General features: G+C 52.8%; 1 protein-coding gene across 1 annotated transcript in view; it reads right to left on the reverse strand.

Moving 5' to 3' along the window:
- Positions 1 to 11,935, reverse strand: part of VDR (vitamin D receptor) — a 61,646-nt gene extending 49,711 nt beyond the window's left edge. Inside the window, exon 1 of the mRNA XM_047788074.1 lies at positions 11,869 to 11,935. The gene's annotated coding sequence lies outside the window, so the exon portion shown is untranslated. The remainder of the gene's footprint in view (positions 1 to 11,868) is intronic.
- Positions 11,936 to 13,054: the final 1,119 nt, after the last annotated feature.

Below are 13,054 nucleotides of genomic sequence, written 5' to 3' on the forward strand. Positions count from 1 at the left end.
CCCTCAGGCAGAGGCAAATATCTCTGGAGAATGATATATATATATATATATATATATATATTTTTTTTTTTTTTGGCCAGACCCAGGACAGGTGGAAGTCCCTGGGCCAGGGATCGTACCCCACACCACAGCAGTGACCCAAGCTGCTGAAGTGACAGTGCCAGATCCTTTACTGGCTGCACCACCAGGTACTCCTGGAGAAGGAATTTAATGCACCAGCTCAGAGCCTGCACTCAGTGAAAGGAGCTGCGAGGGAACCCCCAGTCCAGCTGGCTGCATGGGCTCCAAACGGTCAGCTGGAGTAGCTGCTCGTCAGGCAGCCCCGATGGGCAGCGTTCTAGGGAAGAAGGCCGGCGCCTGTGGCCATCACGGCCCCGAGAGGGAGAGGAGGTGCCCCTCCACCCACTGTCTCCTCTTTGCTCCTCCACCCTTCACTTTTCCCAGAACTCCCCCTGACCTGAAAAACAATTCTGCCGCCAGGCTGCTCAGTAGCCCAGGATTGAAGTTTAACAGACACAAAAATAATTCTCTTGAGTGAGCTATTTTCTGCCCAAGTTCAGGAAGAATAGCTCGGGGTGGCAGGTAGCGGGGGAAGACGCGGAGGGGAGGCTGGTCGAGGGCCACCCATGCCCACACTCCACTCCCCTGAGCAGGACTCTCAGGGAGGCGGAGACCTTAGCCAGGGGCTCCAGACTTATTGGCTGCCCCCCTGCTCCCCCTGCCCCCCTCTCCACCTCAGGTGAGGCATGAGAGCAGCAGGGAAGCAGGTTCGGGCTTGGGAGGTGGGCAGGGGCTCCCTGCACACCGGGATTCACTCTTCCACGGCTACTGCTCTCTTACGGGATGGAAGGAAAAGAATTACACACGCTACTTTACCCGGCTTCCAAAAAGGGCCTTTTACCCATTTGCCTATCTCACGAGATGGTTGTTTCAGCTGAGATGACGTATTTCGAGAGTGTTATAAAAAAACTATCCTCCATAACCATGTTCGTTAGTAGTTTGCTATTCCTCGCCCAGGGGTTTGAGAGGCGGGAGGAGGCCCGCATTCGGGAATCAAGTGCAAGCCTGTGAGAAGATATTCTGAAGCATTAAACGGAGCTGGCGGCACAAGGTGTCCCAGTCGGGACAGCCCACCAGGCGGAGAGAGTTTCCTATCCCACAGGATAAGCATCATTCACTGCCAACAGAGCCCCGGCCCAAATCCCACTTCACTTTCGAGTCTAGAGAACTTGGCTTTGACCATGAGTTTCCTTTGGATTTTCTCAACATAGAACGTTCCTTCTAATAGCTCTCGGAAAATATCTGGGAAGATAGAGGAGGGGATGAAGGAAGGAGAGGAAAGAAAGAGGGAGAGAGAGAAGGAGGAAAGCGCAGGATTCGTTCATGGAATATCATCAGACAGAAAGCTCTCATTAGAATGCTCCAGAAAGAAACACCCCGCATTATACAGTATCAGCACGCACGGGGAGGGGTACCCAAGGAGAGGGATCATTCGTGCCTTTAGTAAGGACTTCTATATAAACTAGGGCTGTCCTGCTCCCCCTCTATGTGACAGTCATCTGTTAAAAGAAAGAAACTTCCAGAGGACACATGGAAGGCCTGCAGGCTAAACCTGACCGTGGATGAGTTCTGTCTCTCATCTGCCCCCATCGCTACCAGTGATTACACATTTTTAAACTCATCGTCAGTGTTTAAAAAACATAGAGAGAGGAGTTCCCACTGTGACTCAGTGGAAACAAATCTGATTAGTATCCATGAGGACGTGGGTTTGATCCCTGGCCTCAATTAATGGGTTAAGGATCTGGTGTCGCCGTGAGCTGGGGTGTAGGTCACAGACACGGCATGGATATGGTGTGTCTGTGGCTGTGGTGCAGGCTGGCAGCGGTAGCTCCAATTTGACCCCTAGCCTGGGAACTTCCACATGCTGCAGGCATGGCCCTAAAAAACAAACAAACAAACAAACAAACAAACAAACAAACAAAAAACCTGGATAGGCGTTCCCAATGTGGTGCCATGAGATCAGCAGCGTCCCTGGAGCACTGGGACGCAGGTTTGATCCCAGCCTGACACACTGAGGGATCCATAGGGTTGAGGGTCCAGAGCTGCCACAGCTGTGGCAGCTGCAGCTGGGATCTGATCTCTGGCTCAGGGAGGCAAAAACAAAACAAAGCAAAAACCTGGATAATCTGGCCACACTGCACTGTAGTTCCAATGGCAATCCTGCTGGCCTGAGGCGGTGCTGCCTCTCCAGAGCAGGCTTATGGCCTCCAGTCCATCTTGCCAGGGTTTGCACTGACTGTTACCCACCTGGCCCTGGTCCCCGGACCCAGGCCCCTGCAGCAGCCGAGCTCTGCTGTGGGGAGATTGTTAGAGATAAAACTGGAGGCAGCCTGCCTGGCTGCAAACCCTGCCTTTCCTCCCCTCCAGCTGTATGACCAGAAACACTGACCTGAGCTCTCTGAGGTCCTGTTCCCTCACCTGTAAAAGGAGAAGAATAACAATACCTCCCTGATTCGTTGGTGTGGATTCAACGAGATAACGTGTGTAAAGTACTCAGCACAGGCACAGCAGCGGCTCAGAGAGTGTTGGCGAGTGTTATTATGCACAATCGGTTCCATAACTTCGAGGATTCATCTGAGTTGCTGCCTAGCTTTTTAAGGATGTGTTGTCCCCAAAGAGACTGTCCTTCAACTCTCCTTTCCAGCTTAGGGGACCCGGTCTATCAACAAATGTATTTCCACCCAATAAACATCTATTGAGTATGTCTGTGATGAGTTAGGTATTGTGTGGGGTGGTGACACCTCAGAGATGGGGCTCAGACTTGTTCTCAAGGATTCACAGCACAGGTGTCGGGGGGAACAATTGAACAGCCCAACCCTGTCCCCTCCCAGCCTTGCCCAACCACCTGGGAGCAGGGCATTCACGAAGGAACCGGGGTGCATCTGATTCTTCTCCTATGCTCCAAACCCTCCCAGAGCCTAACTCAGAGATGATCAAGAGTGCATTACTTCATTTCACCTCCAATTTCTCAAGTTGCATCCTAGAGTTCTTCCACTGCACCCAGGTTAGCATAATTCCATTTCAACAAAGCCATTCGGCTCTTCGATGGCGCCTTCACTCAAATGGAATTTTACCCGAGGCAGCCCATCCCCCACTTCTTAACATCATGGCACCCAAGAAGTCGGTGCGCTTGCCAAATAGGCTGGGCAGAAGTAACTTCCCGCGTCTGGCAGAAGTCCGGAAATTCAGAGCCTTTTGGAACAAAGAACTCTGCCCTGAAGGTGTTTTCCAGTATCATCCTAGCCAGCCTGGAACTGTCCCATTCACCCTCCAAAGGCACCACCTACTGCTCCTTCCACCCTCCTCCGACAGGAAAGAGGGTGGGGTGGAGACAGGGTGAAGGACGCCGGGGACACTATGCAGAAGGGGCAGCAGGCAGGTGAGGCTCGTCTCAGAGGACCTGAATTTAAGCTCTCAAGTTTTGGGAAAGAAACTTTGCCTCTTAACTTCTTTGAATTCAATCTCCTCTTTTGTAAAGTGGGAATAACAATCTTATTCAGGGTTATTGAGAGGCATATGGGAGAAGATGCAAGAAAAACATTTAACACAGGGCCTGGAATGTATGAAGTTATAGTCACCATTTGGTTTCCTATTACACGACCTGATTAGCAGCTATTACATGATATCTTAACCTCGAAAGGGTCAAAGGGTGGAGTTGAGAGAGACACTGAGGCAGAGTTGGAGGTGGCGGTGGCTGAAGGGTAGGTGGGGCCCTGCCACTGAGCCCAGCATGGGCCTGGTGACCAAGATGAGGCCCAGGGCAGAGGCGCATGCTGACAGGCACAGACTAGATGGGTAATTACAGGATTGTGGGCTGGGGTGGCCCATGCAGCTGGCCAGCCAGCCACATTCTTTTGTCCCGTGGGTGGCTGGGTGGGTGGGCAGCTGGCTGTTTATGTGGCTGCCAGGACATTGAGTATATCTAACACCTTTTACACCAGCACCCTCCTTCCCCCCCGGGGCAGAATGTTCAACCCTTGGAAGGGAAGGGACCCTTTGGGCCTCCTGCTCCTTTCCACATGGCACCTCCTCTGTTCTCTTCACCCCATCTTCCAGCGCCCCCTGATCTCCAATCGGACAAGTCAGAGGGTCAAAGATCAAGGCCAGACTCTGAACAACTGTTTTATGGAGACTATTAACTTCAGTTCACCACAGCTGGAACCTTTACAAGATCATGAAGCCCTGGACAGGAGTTCCCTCTGGGGTGCAGTTGGTTAAGAATCCAACTGCAGCAGCTCAGATTGCTGTGGAGGCACAGGTTGAAGGATTCTGTGTTGCAACAGTTGCAGCTCAGATTTGATCCCTGGCCTGGGAACTTCCATATACTGTCAGTTCAGCCATTAAAGAAAAAGAAGAGGCCCCAGACAGATGCAAATGCCATCCCTATCCCCATCCCCGGGTGTTTTGATTAGCTAGCATGCACATGATTCTGATACTTCCCATGTCCTGTGCCTAAAATCAATGCCCAGGGATATATACGTCCCTCCCAATCCACTTGGCAAAAATGCAATTCAGTAGGTATTAACTGAGCCCCTGATATGTGCTCAGCCCAGACATCAGCCTCTCGGTTGAATTGAACAGAAAGGCAAGTGCTGGGGAGGATGTGGAACCAGAGGATCCCTCACTCACTGTCAGCGGAAGCCCAGGGAGCAAGGGCTTCAACGGAGCCCGGGGACCCTGCTCAGGGCTCTCAGAGTCAGGCTGTGGCATCCACAGGGCCGTCTGTGTCCAACACACCAGACAGGCACACACATAAGCTAGAAACCAAATCCTTAGGTTGAGGACAATACAATTATTACAGCCTAAAGGACTTAAGCTCATCGCGTCTTATATGAAGTGTTTGAAAGGATGGGGGACAATGGCAACTTTTATCCGCTGCTTAAAGGAGTGTTTTTGGTACAATCACTATGTGTAATTTATGTGACCCAACAAGTCCATTCTGGGTATTCCTAGAGGAATCCCTGTACATGCGCCAGAGGACAAGATGACATCTTCCTAGCAGTATTAGCTTATCAAACAGCCCCAAACTGGAAACAGCCCCCAAGTGCATCAACAAGAGGAAAGATGTACAAACTGTAGCTTATTCGTACGGAATACGATGCTGCAGGGGCAACTACTCACCTACAGCCGTGCCCATCAATGTGGGCGGGTCTCAGAAACAGGAAAAACGTGCATCCTAGACATCACGCATGTATGTAAACACCACAAGACATGTAAAACTCAACAATATATTGTTTTGTAAAACATACAGAGATGACAACCTACAAAGAAAAGCAAGGAGATACCAACTAAAATTCATAATAGTAGACAGTGTGGTGGAGAGCGAGGAAGGGGATGCAAAACGGAAAAGGTAAGGGGGCTTTTTTTTTTTTTTGGCTGCACCAGTGGCATGCAGAAGTTGACAGGCCGGGGATCAAGCTCGAACCATTGCAACTACCCGAGCCACAGTAATAGAGCCTTAACCCACTGCTCCACCAGGGAACTCTCTTAAGGGTCTGTAAATGTTTCACTTTGAACTTAGGAGGTGGGTATAGGATATGCTATACTATCCTTTAATCTATACATAGGCCTATTGTATGCTCTTTGTATAATATGTTTCACAGTTTAAAGAAATCAACAAAAAGAATCGAAGTCTCTGAGTCCCAGAGAAGCGAAACAAGTTTTCCAAGCTCATCAGCTAACACAGGATGGCAAGAGAAATCAACTTACTGAATCTGAGTTTAGCCACTTCTGGATTCTAAAAGGACCTCTCACCATGAGTTTCTGGTCTAGCAAATTTGAAAACAATTGCAAGAGTCTTTTCTTTTCACTCTTAAATTCCCAGTATCCTAAAGAGTGCCTGGCACACAGTAGGTCCTTAACACCTATCTGCTGAATGCTCTTCTGGGGCTTCCTTGCTGTCAGGTGCTTGGCTTGTATCATCTCTAACCCTCACACAAATCCACCAGGGAGCTATTCTTATCCCAGTTTACAGATAAGGACACTCGGATTCCAAGAGATTAAGAAACATGCCCAAGGTTGTGACCGTGTGACATAGCCAGAATCTGAATCTAAGCATGTCTAACTCAAACCTAGTGTTTCTCCCATTCCGCAAGGCTGCTAGCACAGCTTCTGACAGCACTGCCTAAAATTTCAATCACTCACCAAGAAATTCACCTGGGACCCCCAGCCGAGGGGCGGCTGGGGGTTTTCTCCTCCTTCTACCTATCTCCAGCCTCTGGCACCTAGAGTGGCTTGGACAGCCAGACCTAGCACCCGCACGCCGTGCAGCGCTGTGGTCATGGCTTTACAGCATGGGGCAGATCATGGCATCTCTTTAAAGCCTGGATTCCCATATACATGCTGGAGAAAACACTCAGCACTTACTCCAAGGAGAAGCTGGGAAGATTAAAGGAGACATGGGAAGTCATCAGCACAGTGCCTGGCAGAGGCTGGCAGAGGCTGGCAGGTGAGACCAGAGGCCACTTCTCCTTCCAGGTGAGTAGATTCGGCAGTGTCCCTCAAAGGATAGCCAGGAGGGGAAGAGGTAAACAAGGTGAGAAGAACCCCCAGGTGGCCAACAGAACAATGGCCTTCCCCCCCCCCCTCGGTGCACTTAGAAGGTTATCAATAAAGTGGCTTGTTTAAAAGTGAAAGATAGTTTCTTATTTGCCTTCCAGACCATCCAAGTCTTACTTGATCCCGGCCATCTCTCTGCACAGAGCTAGCTCTCTCCGGTCCTTGTTTGCTATGTTTACCCGAGTAAGGTCCCCACGGTGCTGGAGAGGCAACGAGGCCTGAGGGTGCTGTCAGAGGGAGCCCCTTTCTGAGAGGCCACTGTCCCCAGAGTGTGCTTTGGCCAAACCTTGCTCCCTCGTCAGCTTGTTCAAACTGGTTAATTAATCTAAGCCTGCCACTCAGGAACATTTCTGCAGGCTTACTCTGTGCGAGGCAGGCCCTGAATGCCTGTGACCGCAGAGGAGGGCAGAGGTGGCAGGCTGCCAGGAGGTTAATTCAGGCCCAGTGAGGGTCCTGATTCCCACTCACCAGCCGTGTCACCTTGGCTCATTGCTCAACCCCCGAGAGAGCCTGTTTCTCCTGGAAAAGGAGGACAGTGTGGGTTCCCATCCCACAGGCTGTGACAGGTCTGGGAGGCCAGGCACACGAGGTCCAGGTCCCACCACCTGTACCACTGATCTCAGCGCTGTTCCTGAGTAGCTTTTCCTGGAGCTGAATCTCTGGTGCCAGCAGGTGGCACACATTGGACATGTCACCAGCAGAGCCTGGGGCCTCCTGGGTGCCCCGCAGTGCCTGGAATGTCACACCTTGCACAACACCTCAAAGCTTCAACCTGTCATCAGAAGGCCAGTGAGAGGCAGCAGCTTCCCAGGAACAGGCTGCTGGGTCCTGCCCGAACTCCACTTTCCCGCTGGCGCAGCTGCCCACGCCCTGCTCAGGACCTGGACTCTCCCCTGGGCAGAATGGGGACTTTGTGTGGCATCTGGTTCTGGGAACACTACTGGGTCTATTCCTTGGCACGGGACCTGCTTGGCAAGTTTGCCAAAGCATGACACACACTCAAGCTCCCCGAGCGTCTGCTGCTTCTGCTGCAGGCTCCTGCCATTTACCTACCAGCCTGTCACCTCTGCCCCTCCTGCCACCCCAAGGGGTCTCCCCCCCCCCACAAAAGTTACTTCATAGGGCGGGACTTCCCAAGAGGGCTTCACCTGCCCTTTCCACTTGCTGAAGCTGAGAATGACTTCCTTCCTGCCAGCGTAGATAGGAGTCATTACACAGTCATCAGGGAGACTCCACCCCCACACCCAGCACCCCAGCCGCTCTGATGCTAAACCCCCAGGGACTCTCCAGGGAACCCCTCCTGACCATCTGGACCACAAGGAGCGAGGCTTCATATGGGAAGGCAGTTTCTCTTCCACATGTCACTACGGCAGGATGCAGTTGCCGCCACCAACGCCTATAGCCTGAGTTGAGCAAGAAACAGTCTGTCCCCACCCTGGACCATTTCCCCAACAGCCACGAGTCAGACTCCAGTGTCCAGGGGAACCGGCTCCATCTCCGGCTATGCACCTTCTCTCAGCGGCTCTGACAGCCCTCCACGTTATCTGTCATTTCCCTGGAACCTGATTACAGGTGACCGTGCCCTTTACCCACATGAGCAAGGTTTGACTACCCTTCCCTTCTTGGCTGTTTACTCGCCTTAATGCTGAACTTTATTGTTGGAGAGCGTGGCTCTCAAGGTCTGGGAAGCTGGATGGACAGAATGAAGAGGCCGCTTGCCGATTTGGGGGAAGACGGAAGAGGAAGCATGAGGCTGAATCTTGGCTCCAGTAGAAATCCCAGTGCCCCCAGGGCCACCTGAAGGGGAATTGGCAGGCCTTCCTGTCCCCATCTGAGGTACAGGTGGGGCAGGAAAACCAAAGGTGAGGCCAGTCACAAGTCAAGGGTGAAGGGAAGTCACGGGGAAGGGGAGGGAGTGAATGGTAGGCTGGTCCCAAGAGAGGGAGGTCCTGCCCTCAGGGAGAGACTGGGATTGGAAATAACACCACAGAGCAGGCTGGGGTGTTGCAACCACCCTCAGGATCAAGCTGCCCCCATCTCCCCCCATCATCAAACACCTCCCCATCTTTTCTTCATTAAACCTGCCTCCACCCATCCTCCCCTCATCACCGTGACCTCCACTGAGTCTGGAGTGGTATGCTCGAGAATGTCTCGATGTTCCAGTTTGCCCTGAATAGTTTTGATTGAGGTCTAGTGTCCCGAGATACCTTTTTTTGGTTTTTTTTTTTTTTTTTTTTTTTGGTCTTTTTAGGGCTGCACCCATGGCATATGGAAGTTCCCAGGTTAGGGGTTGAATCAGAGCTGCAGCTGCCAACCACAGCCACAGCTGCAGCCATGCCAGATCTGAGCCATGTCTGTGACCACAGCTCATGGCAATGCTGGATCCTTAACCCATTGCATGAGGCCAGGGATCAAACCTGTGTCCTTGTGGATAGTAGTCAGGTTCATTACCACAGAGCCATGATGGGAACTCCCCGACATAACTATTAATCACACCCCTTTCACTCTTGAAAGCCTCTTAGTGTGGGCAATAAATTATATAGTCACTCTCTGTAGCACATCCAAGAGGGCACTGACACAAGAGAGGGTCCGTGGAGCATCGGAGAAAAGCGTAACTAGAAGCAAGACCTGAGTGGTTCAGAGCAACAGCTGGGCTGGCTTTCACCCAGCTGGATCCCTTGAAAATGGACAGTAGTGGAGGGAGCCGCTGGCTATGGCCCGGCCCTGGCTCAGACCATCTAGAGGGAGGAGGCCCTGTCTGGCTGGTGGGTCCCTGCTCCCTGTCATCCCTCGGAGGGTCTAGTACCAGGCTAGAGCAGGCTTTTCGGCAAATCTTGTCACTTCCTCACTTCTCTTGACTTGCATCCAAGACAGACTTGGGCAAGGTTAAGCTGTAACCCTATATAACTCATCCTGCCCAGCGACACACTGGATCGCCTGCCAGCTTGGACTTCCAGGGGCTCCTGACTCTGGCTCTTCGGTCACAGAACCCACCTGCTGGACATAAGCACCGGCAGGTTTCTAGCAAACTCTGGTTTTCCGGCAGGATGGCTGCTGCCTCCCCAGGGTGTGGGGTAAAGAAATGAGCAACGGCAAGTCCTCCTCCGGTCTTGGATAACCACTTGGTCTGGCCCACCAGACCCCAGGCCTTCCTCCAAATGTGGAGGACATCGGCTTTGGACCCTGGCTATTTGTTCTGGGAGTGGAAGGTTGGGGTGCAAGAGGTCCTCTTGGTGCTTCCTCTGGGACTCAGTCCCCAAAGGAGATCAATTCTGAGGTTGAATAAGGAAGGAAGACTGAGAAACCATAAACACAAGGGACCAGGGCCCCTCAAACAGCATCAGGCCTTTCACAGTATTTATACAAGTCAAGTCTGATGGTCTTGACTGAAGGGCTGCGAGGACTCAGGAAAGCTTCCTATTCCTTCTCTCCTGCCTCGTCCCACTCTCCTCTTTTCTTATCCTTTTTCACTTTCCTTCCCTTCTTATCCATTACCCTGGAAGGGGTCCAAGTCGTGGCTGATGAGGGGCCAAGCCAGAGCACAGATTGTGAATTCCCCAGCTTTTTTGTAGTTTGAGTCAGCCCCATAGCCTGTGGTGGATTCGTCTCAAATGGGTCCACAGAGGCCACTGAGTAGGGGGGACGGGAGCTCTGAGGCCCCTACTTCTACTCAAGGATCTGAAGTACCCAAAACAAAAGCCAGAGAGAAATTCACAGTCTTAAAAACCTCCAGGTCTGGCTGCATGCAACCCTGACACCATTCCAGAAGGATCCTCCAGCACAAGGACAGGGAAGAGATGAGAAAAGTTCCCCGACACTCTTGGTTTATAGAATGGAGGCTCTAGTGTCCAGATAAACAATTTCCACCTCAGCAAACCACCCCCACTTCCTGGCCTGACTTAAAACTTTTGCCAACACCATGGCTTCCCTCATCCCAGAATCTTTCCTGATTTCTTGTGCACACCCAGCTCCCTAACAGAGATGGGCGGCTCACAAGATAGCTAGGCAGAAAGGGAATGAGGGGCTAGAAACGTCTGCCATGCTGGGATGCACCTCCTCATCCTAGGAGAATAAGAGATGTGGATTTACCACAAAGCCACAATCCCTTCCCAGGCAACTCGTTCTGGAGTCATATTGCAGCCATCCCATAATCATCCCTGTGTTGGGTGTCCCCTTCAGAAATGGTAACCACCGGCCATGAGGAAGCCAGACTTCCAGCAGAGAGCTGGGGCAGAGCTGAACTCTGCCCAGGAGAGCTTTTGCAATGCTCAGAAAATGCCTGCCCAACTGCTTGCCTGGGCTCTGGCCCCTCTGGCTGCAACTGAGCCCAGACAGGAGGCTGACTCACTCACCGCACAGAGAAGGAGGAAGAGGAGGAGGAGAAGGAGGAGAAGGAGGAGGAGGAGATGCGGGAAGGGCCTGGGCTCAGAGACCCAGGGCTCTCCCAGCCCAGGCAGCCTGTGTCTCAGCCTCAGCGGTCCATGGGGGGAGAGCGCAGTGTCCACTGCTTCTCAGATACCATATGATGTTCGCTCCTAGACACTTCCCTGAAATCCTCCTCGCCTGCCACACACAGATGTGGGGGCCCTCACTCCCCAAACAGAACTACTCCCTGAGCCCCCTCCTCAATTAGATGCTTGTATCTGATTTCCTCTGAACATCAATGGACAAGCTCCTCTGAAAAAAATAAGTCCAGTGCACTAGGGTCAACCAGGTCTAAAATAATTGGTTAAGAAAAAAAAAAAAAAAAAAGTCAAGAAAAGAAGAGAAAAACCAACTCTACTTAAAAGATCTGGCTCCACCATCGCAGAGGACCATACCTGGGTTCTACAAGATAACAAAGCTAACCACACTCCACCCCCAGAAGACCTCAGTACTGTTTGAGAGGCAATCTCTCCCTTTCTTATTCCTCCAGTCCATGCCAAGGCGCCCGACAGAAGAAGGAAACAAATGCTTCTTGTTGCCGAAGTGCTGAGCACTGTGCTGGAGGAGCATTTCTGCGATCGGCCGGCTGAGCACTGAGGGGGTCGCTGCTCCCCTCGCCAACCTGGCACGAACTTCGGCTCTTTCTCAGACCTCAGTGTCCCCTCGGTGCTCCAGCCTCAGGGCAAAATCTCAGTCGCCAAGTTTGCCCAGACTCCAGCGCTTGCACCTGGGCACTCAGGCCAGTACCCCCGACACCTCCACCTCCGGCCTATCCTGATCCTGGGGGACCCCCCGCCCCGCTTCCCGCCGCTCCCACGTCCGCACCTGGTCCGGCGGATGGGCACGCTGCTCCGCGCTCCCGGCGCCTAGGGCTCGGCGGCCGCCTTTTGACAAGCAGAGACAGCCCGGCACCTGGCCCCGCCCTCGCAAGGCCCCGCCCCAGGCCCCGCCCCGCCTCTGGGCCCCGCCCACAGGTCCGGTTCTCGCTTGCCGAGAGCTCCATTCAGGCTGCAACCATCTTGACTCGGACTCAACCGCTGCACTGTTGCCTGAGGCTGCCCAGTGTAGTCCTCCACGACGGCCGTCCATAGAGCAAGGAAGCTCTGCCCTTCGTGCGTGAGAGCTTTCGATGGTTATGTGTGTGCAGAGCCACGATTCTGCCTGCGATAATTCCTGAGGCCTCCCCTCTCCCTCCGCCGCCATGTTTCTGCCCAGCTCTCCGCGGACGCCTCTTCAGGCGCGTCACCCCCACCTGGGCTGACCCCGCCAGGACTTCTCCGCGGTTTGCGGGGCTCTGGGGGGCGCGCGCAGCCAGCCTCCGCGGCGCTCTCCGTGCTCTTGGGGATTCCCGGGCGCCGCCCACCGTCGTGTGACTCCTGCTAAGCGTCAGGAAGCTGAGCCCGATCCCACACGCTAGGATAAAATAGCGAACGAAAACGGGGCCGAAGTGGAGTATAGCGATGTATCATCATCCCTTCTCTGTCCCCTCGGGCGCGACTGAGTCTGACCACGTTCTAGGCCCCTTCGAAAACCTCGTCCAAAAAAGCTTAGTCTCAGCGTCCCTGGTCCCTAGTCCCCAGCTTCAGCCACCCACCCCATCCGACACTGGTGTGAAGAGAAGGGAGTGCATCCTGAGACCTGGACTTGTAGGTGGGTGCCAAAAATTCTCCATAGAAAATCTTGGCTAAGATCTCCGTTTCCTTGGCTTATGAGCTAGGCACCGCTCTAGATGCTAGAGGTCGCGGAAAAAAAGACAGCTTCCTCCTTAGAGCTCACTGTCCAGTGGGAGAGTGCAGATATAAATAGTAATTACAGTGAAATGTCCCATAACAGAGATGCCCACCAAGTCATCCAGCAGTTGATGACCCCTTTTAGTCAGGGAAGATGTTGCCATTCACCTTCTCCAAAGGATGAAACCGTGGCTCAGAGGGACAGGCTGAGAGGGTGGGAAACTGAGGTACAGAGAGGTTAAGTTATTTGCGCAACATCACACAGCTATTGGATGAAGGGC

Source organism: Phacochoerus africanus, chromosome 7 (genome assembly GCF_016906955.1).
Source record: "Phacochoerus africanus isolate WHEZ1 chromosome 7, ROS_Pafr_v1, whole genome shotgun sequence".
Classification (NCBI taxonomy): domain Eukaryota; kingdom Metazoa; phylum Chordata; class Mammalia; order Artiodactyla; family Suidae; genus Phacochoerus; species Phacochoerus africanus.